Source organism: Neopsephotus bourkii, unplaced genomic scaffold (genome assembly GCF_033783945.1).
Source record: "Neopsephotus bourkii isolate Nb327-2 ecotype Australia unplaced genomic scaffold, CSIRO-AGI_Nbou_v1 NB_1637, whole genome shotgun sequence".
In the NCBI taxonomy this organism is placed as follows: domain Eukaryota; kingdom Metazoa; phylum Chordata; class Aves; order Psittaciformes; family Psittacidae; genus Neopsephotus; species Neopsephotus bourkii.
The window spans coordinates 3,947,954-3,961,229 of NW_026902112.1; the positions used below are offsets into that span (position 1 = coordinate 3,947,954).

General features: G+C 40.3%; 1 protein-coding gene across 5 annotated transcripts in view; it reads right to left on the bottom strand.

Annotated features, from left to right (window-relative positions):
- CYRIB (CYFIP related Rac1 interactor B) overlaps positions 1 to 13,276 on the bottom strand; it is a 99,916-nt gene that overhangs the window by 20,849 nt on the left and 65,791 nt on the right. For all 5 annotated transcript variants that reach the window (XM_061374256.1, XM_061374259.1, XM_061374255.1 and 2 more), the window contains exon 3: positions 8,511 to 8,547. The gene's annotated coding sequence lies outside the window, so the exon portion shown is untranslated. The remainder of the gene's footprint in view (positions 1 to 8,510; positions 8,548 to 13,276) is intronic.

Consider the following 13,276-nt stretch of genomic DNA (forward strand, 5'->3'; position numbering starts at 1 on the left):
AACTTCAGCTGAAGTAAGCTGACTTAACAGTTCAGAAAACTAGATGTGGTTCCAGTTAACGACCCCTCAGGTTGAATTACACTTGCTTAGTCAAGGACATCCTCCAGCACTGTCTGCATCCTTCTTGAGCACACTGCCACATCAGTCAGTCCCGATTCAAGAAAGGTTGGAGCCTGTAACAAGGCCAAAGGCATGCATACTACTGACTGTTTTTTTATCCTACAGCTGGGCTTTGTGCGAGAGCCAAACAGCTGACTCTGAACACTGACTAGTGGTGACTTTCATGGGTGCTAACGCACCTTTTGATCTACAACTGTTCCACTGCAGCTAGAACAAAATCCATACCAAAGCTGTAATTCTTATCAAGAAGAATATTGCAATCACCAACATCAGAATATTTCCGTATCCAGCCTTAAGTACAGCTCAATCACAGAATCACAGATTGGAAGGGACCTCGAGGATCATTTGGTCCAACTTTTCTTGACAAAGCATGACCTAGACTAGATGTCCACATCCTACAAGTGTCAAACAATGGGGAGCCCACCACTTCTCTGGGGAGATTACTCCAATGGCTGATTGCTCTCACTGTGAAATATTTTTGTTGTGTCCAGTCAGAATCTCTCCAGAAGAAACTTCTAGCCAGTACCCCATGTCTTTTCCTTTTATGAGGAGTCTGTCTTATTTGTAACCACCCTTTAAATACTGGAACATGGGGATATTCCTGAGCCTTCTTTTCTCAAGGCTGAGCAGACCCAGCTCTCTCAGCCTTTCCTCACACACAGTTTCCCTGTCCTTTTATCATCTTTGTGGCCCTTCTCTGGACCATTTCCAGCCTGTTCACATCTTTTTTATATAGCCAGGACCAAAACTGAACTCAGTATTCCAGGTGCGGTTTGACAAACACTGAGTAAAGATTTAGGTCACTACTGATTTGTCCTTCCACAGCTTCAGATTATTAACTTCTGCCCAATTTTATTTGGTATTCGCATTCAGAATACAGTACACTTCAAAACTTTTTTCTTCCACCAGGGTCTGACAGATTCTATAATGCAGTTAATTCAGTTAAGTAAACTGACAGCGTTAAGACTCAGTAAAAGCCCATTTTAGGCCACTGAAGTCTTCCCTTACCATGAATCCAACATCACAAAATCAGAGCAGAAAAACCCCACCAGTCTCTGTCCAAAAATTGACTGTCCCTGTGAAGCTGCCCAAAATCCCTCCTGGCATGCTCTGCACTCTAGTACAACACTCAAGCCACGTGGAGCAGGTTACGGGAAACGAGAGCACGAGCCAAGAACGTGTTTCAAACTTGACCTACTTGCAGAGGAAGACATACGGAATGCCACATTTGATTACAATGATTTGGCCCATTACAGCCTTATGGGGTTGTATGATGTTGCGTATAGTCTCATGATCAGACAAGCGGAAAGCAAAGGCATATTTTCAAAACAAGCCTTGCACGCATGCCCTTCATGCTGAAAACATCCCTGACACATTTCTCCTTTCTTTTTGTTTTTTTCCCTAAGATAATCCCAATGGAGATGCAATAGAAATACATGATGCAACTAAATTCAGCTGAGCACTAAAATTTCCCCCTCTCACACCTGAAAGAAAAGCTGTACATTAAGAAGAATTTTGCTTGCAGTTGATGAGCAGCTGGAAAACTTTCTCCTGTTATAGGTAAAATGCTACAAAGATGTTAATGACACCTTTAAATTAGCTTTGCTTTATTGGAAGAATAGCACACCTGCAAACTAATCAGAAAAGCATTAAATGAATAGATAAAAAAATGTGTTTGTGACCATTGAAGAATGCCTGCTTCAGGAAAACATGGCCTCACCTTTTGGGAAAGCATTAGCTATTCCCAAGCCTATATTTAATGAAGCGGAAGACTGAACAGGAACATCCTATGAAAACTGTATGCAACGAAAACCTTGCACCCATCCTCTGGAGTTTGGAGGAAGGAGTTAAGCACAGTAAGCTAACAGTGTATGGAGAGCATATACTGTTATGTTTTTCCATATCTAATGGAAAAGCAAACATTTTCCTCCAGGGATCAAGATATAAATTTTCAACTGGTTACGTACATGTGGTATAAACCTCTGATTCAGAGATATTTTGCTAAAATAGTAAGTGAAAAGCACTGAAAGTGCTGAAAGTCTAACGTTATAGTGTAACACTACAGTGTTATAATACTGTTACTCCATAAAAACCTAGCTGAACTATACTGTTCTTCTAGAACAATAATCCTATCAGCCTGGCAGTTGTTTCAAGGCTTACTGAACATTTTCTGCCTATAGTATCTGGCCATGAACAGGGAAGGAGGGGACACTGAATAGGTGGCTGCCCACATCAGCTGAATCCCAGGCAGCCTTAGCAACACATGCTATCATCAAGCAGACAGCCTATTGGATTGAGTGCTCTTTTCTCTCCCAATGAAGCAGTTAAGCTTTACAGGCAATGAATATATCTGCCCACAGCCTTAAAAGCTAGGGAGTGTTTCAGAGATTGAAATAGGCTTGCAAACTACAGTGCAGAAATCACTCATTTCATAAAGACATAATATTTTCCTTGGATCCCAACATGGTTTTCCTAGTCTAATGCACGTTTATTTCTCTTGCTAGAGAAGCACAGATGCCCTCTGATACATACTAATTCCTCCTACTGATAGTAGTGGTATTTAAAGTAATAGCGGTTTGCCATTAAACAAAATTCCAAAGTAATAAAACACTCTGTCTGGATAAGAAATAATTATTGAGATAATAGCAAAACTGTAGTAGTTTTCACTCAACAGTCTGTAACAGAGATCATCACATGGAAATTATCAGCTTGAGACTTAGGAAGAAGTTTGCTTTTAACTTAAAACAAGTTAGATTTTTAATAAGCTGGTCTCTTTTTCAGGACAGATCATAGCTTATTTCTTAAATATTAAAAGGTACCAATTCAGATACTGACATCCAACTGTTCAATCAAGCATATACGAAGTGCCACACCAGTCACCAGCTGTGCATAAAGCACACAATTTCATTCATTGCTGGACAAATTGTTCTAACAAACATAAGGTCTCATCAGCTTCTAGATACACTTTTATGACATACCTCACAGTCTAAAGCTATGCAAGGATCTGAGCACTGCTTTCCATGCCTGACACCTAGTGGTTACTGTTCCACAAGCCACTAATTGCAAATAAACTGTAAAGAAAATATATGCAAGCAAAAAATCCCAACCAAACTTGCCAATACCCAACACATCTCTGAATTCTTGGGCTTCAACCATCAGTATCTTATCTGCATAGTGGAAAAACAATGTGTACAGCCAGACAGAAAATGGCTTTGTAGAGCAAAGTATTGAGGCTATAAAAGCTGTTTAAAGCTGCCTCTGATGTCAGTTCTTTTGGCTCAAGTGACTTTGATACAATAAACTGTTTTAGCTGAAACTGAACTTTTTTTTTTGTGAGCTCACACATCATCAATAAAGTCTCCATTCTGAACAAAACTGAATTCAAAACTTGTCGTATCAGGAAAGTGGAGGCCTGCCAGGGAAAACAGACTAGTGAAAAAAGGCTCACATTCCTCAAAACCAGAACTGTAAAGCATGGTCAGGTCAGTGTTTATTCAGTCCGGTTTTCCACTTAAGAGGAAATCAAGGAAAGGCACTGAAGAATCCACAGTTCCTTAGGAGAGGCAGTCTGGAAGCTTTGTTAATTTGGGAATATTTTAGTGGCACAACTGATACTGAATAACTTATTTGACAGGGGCTACAACCAAATAACTAAGCGTGCCCACACATGTCTGGAATAAACCCCAATTTGTCTGGAAGAATTACTCTTATGTTTAAAACAGAACTTGCATTGTAAAAGGGAGAGACTATGCTCCAGAAATCTGCTCTGACTTACCCCTCAATAAGTAACTGCACACTTCTTCCAGGAGTAAAACTAGGGCTAAAAAATAATTAGATATGCTTCCCTCCTTCAAAATGATACAAGCTCAACAAGCTTTCTAACTTAATTCTGCATAATGGTCTTTTTAATACAATTACAGTGCAACCATCAGGAAAAGAGGCATTTTGGTTTTAGTTTGGGGCCATTTCCATATCGATGCAATTTACACTTTCTGCTCCTCCCGCTTGAAATCTTAAAAGCCTCTTGCAGTGCTGTAACTGCTCCAATAGAGGTCACTACTCTACAATCTAACCCTCCACAGAAAGAGGACCTTGGAATAACCATGTTCAGACTATCTCAAAGCCTTACAGCCCCGAGAGGAAGCAATTTTCCTCCAGCCCAAATACCACATTTAGTCCATGACACTGTGACATTATCACCGAAACTGTGACTGATTTTAAATTGTGTCTAAGCTGAGAATATTCTATTTTTTCAGGTACATAAAGATCCAAAAAGCTGTTTAACAAGAGACAGGGTAGATTTACAGATTGTTTTTAGGATTTTACAGACAAACCTGCTGCATGGAAGATGGTATGCCTATTGGAACTGTGCTATACTATCACGTTACTAGCTTTCCTATTTCAAGGATGTGAGCCTGTAATTTAACAGTTGTCAAGCTCTTGGTCTCCAAAAACCCAAACCCAGCAATAACAAGAAATTGTGTAGAGTCCTCCTTCTGCCAGATTTTCACCTTAGTGTAGAGGAAAAAAAAATAACCAAACTCAAAAAAAAACCCCAAACCTGCAACTTTTATCAAACTGCTAGGAAAAAATCCCCATCCTTTCAATCCCTAACTTTAGTCAAATTGATCTGCCACCTTTTATATGTTACTTCACTTGTGAAGAAGCGCTCCTCTTCAAGCTTACTTTTACTAGGAAGTGTTTTGTTTCAAAGTAGCTGAATTCCCATTTGTAAGTATCAGACTACCATTCACTGGTTTCAGTACCCAAGCTAAATGCAGTTGCAGTGAGGCTCTGACAAGCAGCCTTCGTAACACTGCCATCTAACGTAGTAGGACAAGGACTACAACCGGCTGTGTCACTAATACTCAAATGAAATGTTTTCTTTCAGCTTGGCTCCAAATTGTTGTACCACTCCAGCTCCTCAGCTTGCAAATCCTACACTATTATTATAATGAATTATCCAGTATCAAGTGGGTGGATGTAAATATTCATTGCTGTATTTGATCTCAATGATTTTGATTGTCACAGTACTACATCACAAACCTTGCGTGTATGAACCTCACACTGTCCATCTGCAAATTCAGTCCAGTGACACACCAGCTCTGAACTACCAAGGAGGATGGGAAGTCCTACAGCCTTCCAAATGCTTCAGCTGGAAGTGCAGATTTCCATACTTCGGGATAGCTTTCTCATTATTTCATGACATTTCCTTTTTCTGAGACATCAGTCGAAGTATGTTTGTAGAACATAGGAGGCTAATGAAACACATCAAGTAACTGATGGTACAACACAAAATGACTAGCAAAATGATACTTCTTCCTATCCCATCTGTTTTCAGAAGCAGTAACAAAAACAGGCGGTCATTAGGCAGCATGGAGGAATAAAATTGGTCCTTACATAGTGGTTTGCTGCTTTGAAGTTTTACAAGAGATTTCTTGCAAAGATCAAGGTTCCACAGCCATCTTTGTTATTTCCAGTCACTTCTTTGGATAGCCTTATGAGACATAGCATCAACTACACTTCTGAGTCTGGACAGTTTCTCTTGTTAGAATCAAGTGTAAATAAACCAAAGAAAAAAAACCCAGAACACATTGGTATAGATTTCTCTAGCTGTGCTAAATATGGTCATCTTTTATCTCATTTTCCAACCCTCCCAACACACCTCAAGTTTTCTTTTAATCTTAACATCAAACTAAAGATGTCCAGTAAGTGTCAAGTATCCTAAGTCAATTTATTTTCAACCACCTATTGGAAATATGGAGGAACGTTTGCTATTCTCCAGTGATACACAACCTGCAAACCGTTACAATCAGTCACAAGCATGCAGAACACTATGCAGAGTTATATGCAAGTCCTTCATGTCTCACAAGGAGTTTGCAGGAGTGCTTGAGGAAAACCAGGGACATATGCAGAACAGAAAGCCACTAAAGAATACCAAACATATTTAATAATCATACCTGGCTCAGAATACCTGATCTGAAAGTACTTACTAGAAGAACCACCAATATATGCTCTCCCTGTTTCCACTCCTCCCTAGGAATCTGCTTACCTTTGAAGGTTCAGGTTTTATTGGATATTAAGTTTTTTCAAATTTTAACTTTATTCAGAAAGCAACATATCATTCAGTTTGCCCCATCCTTTGAAGCTTAACTAAGGTTTTCAAATGTATCCAGATCTTTACTGTTGTCAGCCCACTGGTGCTTTCAAACTGACAGTGTTGCTTGGGTAGGGCCTCAAACCCTTCAACATTGGTGATTCCCAGCTGGAGAAGGTGAAAGCATCAGCAGTCAGACACCAGAACTTCAGGGCTGCTGGAGTGGACCACACCACCTTAGAGTGTAACCAATTTCCCGCCAAAACCCAAACTACTGCTGATTCACAGTTTCTTCAAAGAAAACATAAGTTTCTTGTCATGTGCTGTAGCTGTTCACTGGACAGACTTCCTTCTTCTGCAGACAGTGCCATTCCCGGCAATGCACTAGCTATTGCTAGCTTTGCTAGCTTTCCTGATGACTCTCTCCTGAGCAGAAGCAGTGCTGTTCTAGCAGAATTGAGAAGAGGGTGTGAAAGGACGGGCAACGCCAAGCACACACATGCAGAGGGAAGAAAGAGGATGATTCCTGGAGACTGCGCTTGGCTAGACAGACCCCAAGGTCTGACTTTGTTCAGTGACTCTTATAATGTATCCTTTGCAAATGCACAGGATGCCGTAAACAGAAGTTTACACTAAGTTCTAATTGCAACTTTGCCGATACACTTACCTATGACTTCGGAAGTAAAGGCTACCAAATGACAAAGGTACTACAGCTGACACTGCACGTTTTCCCATTAGTTTATTGCAGATTTGGAAAAATATTGCTGTATGCTTGCCCAGTTCCTAGACTTATTCCATAACCCCAGAGAAGCAAGACAGTAGAAGCTGGAAGAACTGTTGGTGCAGCACTGCCATAAGCTCTAAGAATGACAAAAACGGGATATAAATCTCATCAAACCCAGCAACTGTATGAAACAAATTATTTTAATACATCCATCATGCACTAAAATCAGGACAATTACTTTACTAACACATTTATAATGTCATACATTCTTAATTCTGAATGGAGTATTCAAGTAGTTTGGACAGCATTTGGGAATGTTTTCTACAGTTGTCAACAAAACTGATGACAAATCAATTTAATCAGCTCTGCAGAATTCTAAAAGCTTTTTGATGATTAATCTGAAATGGAAGAAAAACAAATCCTACCTCCCATTTAGTGGCATTACCTTCCCAATCTGACAGAAGATAAGTTGCTCTGCTGGTACAGCACAATAAACTTGAAATGTAACACAGACACTCTGTGCAGTAGCTTAGATGACAACTAACAGGTTATGAAACTGAAAGCTAGAACCATGTGCTACCTCTTCAGTCCTACAAGCCAGTTCAGAGTACTGGTTTCTGGCATAAGGCATCTGCTTCAGAAAAGAGGTAAAGCTGACAGAATCACAGACTGGTTTGTGCTGGAACCTTAAAGCTCATCCAGTTGCAAACTCCTGCCACAGGCAGGGACACTTTTCATTAGACCAGGTTGCTCCAAGCCCCATCCAGCCTGGCCTTGAACACTGCCAGAGATGGGGGTAGGCACAGCTTCTCCGGGCAACCTGTGCCAGTGCCTCAGCACCCTCGCAGGGAAGAATTTCTTCCCAATATCTAACCTAAATCTTCCCTTCTGCCAGTGCAGCGCCATTCCTACTTTTCTTGTCACTACATGTCCCTGTAAGAAGTTCCTCTCCAGCTTTTCGTAGGCCCCTTTAGGCACTGGAAGCTGCTCTAAGGTCTCCCCAGAGCCTTCTCTTCTCCAGGCTGAACAAGCCCAACTCTCTCAGCCTGTTTACATAGGAGAGGTGCTCAGTTACACAGTAACTTTACTGAAGAGACAGAGAAAGAAAAACCACCAAAACATTACCACTTCATTCAAATCTTCCAAGCAGTTTAAGCACAATCTACCAAAAAGTTCTTAAATGTGGCCCAGCTACTGCACTCTGCACACAAAAAATGCCTTTATTGAAACAATGGGGCTTCTTCACATCACTACAGTGAATGGATTTCCACGTCACCACTTTCCAGTCACCACAAGGCTGTGTGCTTAGGTGCTGTGCAGAGAACCAAACATTTTCAAGCATCTGGTTTAGCATCTGTAATCACAGAGGCATGAATGAGGTTATAGATCAGGACTTCTCAGTGAACACTTCAGATTTCCAAAGTTGGAGAAGCAAATGGAGGAAAATCAGTCCCTGAAGAGAAAACTGCTAATACTCAGTACAGTCCCATTTTCTTCCCTTTATAGGGTATTTTTTTTGCTGCTTAGATATCAGGAGAGTTTTCAAGCAGGTTAAATTTCAGTTCTTACCTACAGCCAGTGCTGCACTCTGTTCTTGGCCTCCAGTCTGTTTTAAAAGAAAAAGAGATCATGAAAATTCAGTCTTTTGTATCAAAAGCCTTACATGTAATAAACGTTACATGACCTTGTCAAAGCAAACACACATCTGTCCCAGGCATTACACTATTTTTCTGGGTCTACTTCATAAACATCATTCCGGATCTATGTGCCACTGTGACTTTTGAAAATGTTAAGGAAACCAGAATGCAGTGCTGTGTCTTATCTCTAGGCATATAAGGAACAATTATTTGGCAACAAACATGTTTCTAGGGAAAAAGGCTGCTGGTTTTAGATAATCCATAAGAACACATACTTTGTAATTAATTTAATTACTAAAGAGTCAAAGCTGCAATAAAATACCAGTGGCAACCTGTTCCACTTGCATGTTACTTTGCTTTGAGAAAGACAAGATTCTTTACTCAACCCCACAAATCAGCTCTCGAATGCTGACCCCTAGACAAGACATTTTCAAGTCACCACTGAAAACCATTTGCTTAAAGAAAGTAACTGCTCTTGGACAGTCTCAGCCTGCTATTCACATTATCAACCACCATCTTAAGGCTGCTGAAATAATTATGTTAATAGTAAAGTTGGAAGGAGAAGATACAGACTATTAGAGTGTTTCAGGAAGTTTCACAGGAAATAAGACCGTGTCATTAGCTAGGAAAGGCTCTCAAGATCTACAGCACTATAAGCGAGAAGCAGTGGAGACCCTAGTGAGAAAGACTCCCCAGAGCACTAAACACAAGCAAGATGACAACTGTCCGACAGTTGTAAATTTACAGTTGTAAAACAACTGTAGAAATCTATTCCTCCATACCTTGCAGTGTCCACACCTCCTTCAGTGAGGCTTACCCCTTGACTGGGATTTAAGTTTGAGTATCATCTACTCTTGCCTTTGCCAGTTGGCTCCAGCTTCCCTTTACTCTCTCAGTACTGAGTACAACAGAAGAAGATGGTTAACAGCAGCACCTTCATCGTAACAGATGCTGCAACTCCCTAAAACTCACCCAGTCTCACTAAGCATGTATTAAATATGAGGGCTTTTTCCCTCCTCAAGACTGCAGACCTCTCAATTCATGCTTTGAGACAAAGCAACAAAAAACAAACACTGACTGGGAAATGATCATCCCCTTAAGGCCAGGAATGAGCATAACTGATACTGTGAATAGAGAAACTGAAATCAAAGTTAAACCCACCATTACCTCATAAAGCTGATTTCCTGAAAAAAGTGAAAGGAAAATCAAGTAGGAAAAAACATTTAAGAACACTAAAAAATTCTACTTAAAATATATATATGTAACTTTGGGGGGCTGTCAAGAGCTCTAGTTAAGATGACTTTGGGTGGGACTCGAACTTAATTCACTGAATTATAAGCAAAAAGAAGTCCAAATTCATTGGAATAACCAGACTACAGAAATAAATAAGAAAGTAATTGAGGAAAAAAACCAGTACAGCTGCAAGGCTTGGGACTTCTAAAATATGTTTCCTAACAGTATTATTAGTTCATTACTAAACAGAAATGTCACAGCTTCCAACTGATAAATTTATTAGAACAAAAATATCCTAGAGTTGTTCAGGTCTTTCCAGGCAGAATCCTGCACTTAGGCACAAGCACTTACCACCTGCAAAGAAAGTGTGCTAGTGCTCAGGTAGCTTCAATGTGCTCAGGCTTCAATGAATCAGTGAAAGTTAATAATTCACAAAGTCTTCCAGGACTCTTGTGATAATAAAGGCAAGAGGAGAAAAGAGGCCCAGAAAATCCATGAGGTAAAAGGGAAGCAACCAGGAGAGCTGAGAATTACAGGTGAACTAGACTGTGGAATCAGAGAATAGCTTGGGCTGGAAAAGACCCCCAAAGCTTATCTAGTCCAATCCCCCTGCAATGAGTAGGGACATCTTCAGCTAGATCAGGTTGACCAGAACCACACACACCTTGGTCTTAAGTATCTCCAGGGATGGCACATCCACCACCTCTCTGTGCAACCTGTGCCAGTATTATACCACCCTCATTGTAAAGAATTTTTATCCTGCACATCCAGCCTGAATTTGCCATCTTTTAGAAACCACTACCCTTCATCCTGCTGCATCAGGCCCTGCTAAAAAGTCTTTCCCCATCTCTTTTTATAGGCCCCTTTTAAGAACTGAAAGGCCACAATAAGGTTTCTCTGGTGCCTTCTCTTCTCCTGGCTGAACACCCCGAACTCTCTCAGCCTTTCCTCACAGGAGATCATCAATACCAAGCAAAGCGATGTTAGTACAAGAATCCATTAACTGGATTCCTATCTTTTCAGTACTGATGAGCATGCCTTGAGGCAAAGCAGATCAGACTGATGCTATCAACTGGGATTATACTGGGCAAGTTGACAGATATTTGATTTTTACACAGTGTGACTTGACATCACACAGTATTTTAAACATAGAGGTTAGCACTACACAATCTAATAAAGCACCACCTAAATGGATTAGGAATTGACTGGCAGGTCTCCAGCAGTCAGAAGCAAATAACCGGAGTATCCATTAGAAATGGCCACACGTGAAATCAATGGGGTGATGGATTCTTTACATGATTTCTGCACTTTGGGTGCACCTTCATTCAGACACATAAGTATCTAAATGAACAATCACCTATTGTCAAGTTCAGAGAGTGCTACCTGGGTTCTCCCAGTTAATATAGCGGACCTGCAAAGCATGTGAGTTTCCTTCTCTCTGACTCTCCAGGTTTGGATCTCCAGACTGACACAGACACAAGACCAACAGGCACAAAGATGAGACACATATACTGATTAATTTAATACATAGTGAAAATTAAATAACAGAACTAAGCAGTTTTTCAATTGCTTCTGATTCTGAGGCAGCCAAATATTTAATGTTATCTTACAGAGAGAAGCAGCTCTGGGCAGGAAAACTACCTTTTACTTAGCAGGTTAACAGCTCACTGATTTTGTTTAGTCATCTTTTATACCATTTTATGGAGTCAAACAGCAAAAAGATTAATGCATCTCATCCTAGGAATCTTTATTACACACACAGCTCCCTCCCTTGACTTGCAGCCTAACTCTACCACAGCAGAAAAAGGCCAAAGCATATGCTAACATCTCAGGCCAACTACAACAGGAATTGAAAGAGTTGTCACAACAGTTGGAGAACAAATGTGGAAAAACATCTACAGCCATTAGAGTGGGGCAGTGAATCATCTACACTGCAGCTATTCATTTCAGAACACAAAACCAACCACCACTCAGTCTGCTTGAGGAAAAGCCTGTAGCTGACACAAGTCAAATGGTACCCAAATACAAAAGATGTGCCAAGCAAACTTGGCATCATTGTGGATAACGAAACTTGAGAAAAATTAGTAACTGGTTAACCACTAAGCCTTGTGTTTGGGCATCCACCTCCTATTGAACCAATGCTGCTTAACTCAGCAGTACAGATTTCAGAAGAGAAAAGCAAACCATTAACTTCCAATATGAAATCAGTGTCTTCTGCCTGACCCTGACTGAACTGAGAAGCCTCTATACGCAATTATAGACTCATCAGAAACTGTCAGTCAGCATTTGCTACAAGACTGGTGATCTTGCAGGCTTTCCAACACTTACCTTCTTCTGCCTATTTAGAACTGAAAACATGGAGTAGTAAGAAAGAAAGAGTTGACAACAAACTTGCAATAAGAATCTCAATTACTTTCTGTGTACTCGACTGACATCTCAGCTTGTCCGGAAACTTCAGGAAGAATTACTTCATAAAGCTTACAACACTTACTAAAGAAAGCTTGCACAGGATTCATGTACTCCACATGAAGTATTAGGTACCAAGGCTTTACAAGTCATCTTCCAAACACAACCCACTCTACTGCTTTCACAGAGCTAATGTTCCAAAGGCCAAGCTTGCAATAGGATTTCCCCTTGGTAAGCATCACTAACTTGAATTCTGTGTGAGCCAGAGGTGGACTACAGTACAGACGTTCTCAGTGCATGAACCTGAACTGCCCTTTGCCTATTGCTGAACAGTTCAAGCACTGTTCTGGCAGTTTTTAGTCACTCCTGCTCTCTTGCTTCCGTTACAGGCTTCAAATTAAGTTTGAGGAAACCACTCCAAAACCTGGTTGGCTCTTAGAAGCACAAATTAAAACATAAAAACCAAGCCCAGTCCAAACCAGAACCACAAGTCAAATACACCCCACATTTTGTGGTTAATAAAAGAAGGACACTAAGAAATATTCAGTAATAAAAGCTGATTTTTACGTTAGTAACAATAACAGATGGTTAAGCTATAAAATAATAAATCATAGCTAAGATCATGTTTCAAAGTAAGTTTCAGGGCAGCTGAACCCAGGGTTCAATGCTAAATGGATGCCAACTCCAACGTTAACATCACTGATTCTAAAAGGAGATTATTCTGTATCTGTATGGATGTCAAACATTAGATTAAGTCCATGCAAAGGCAGTCTATTGCTACTGCAAAGTGACATCAGGTCTGTATAAGAAAGCAAATCTACTTGTTGCCTGCTATAAAATCACCTTTTTGACTTCTGGCTGTAGAAAGCTTCAGCTCTGATCTTTCTTCTCCACTCATTTCCACTTACTCTTCTGAAGCTGAATTGCATCTTAAAAGTCCATGTGTATATTACGTCTTCCTAATTCCTATATAATTTCTCAGTTCTGTCAGTGTCTTGTATTACTGCTACACTCAAACCTGTGGTTTAGATGTATAATTAAATGATAGAAATGGTGATG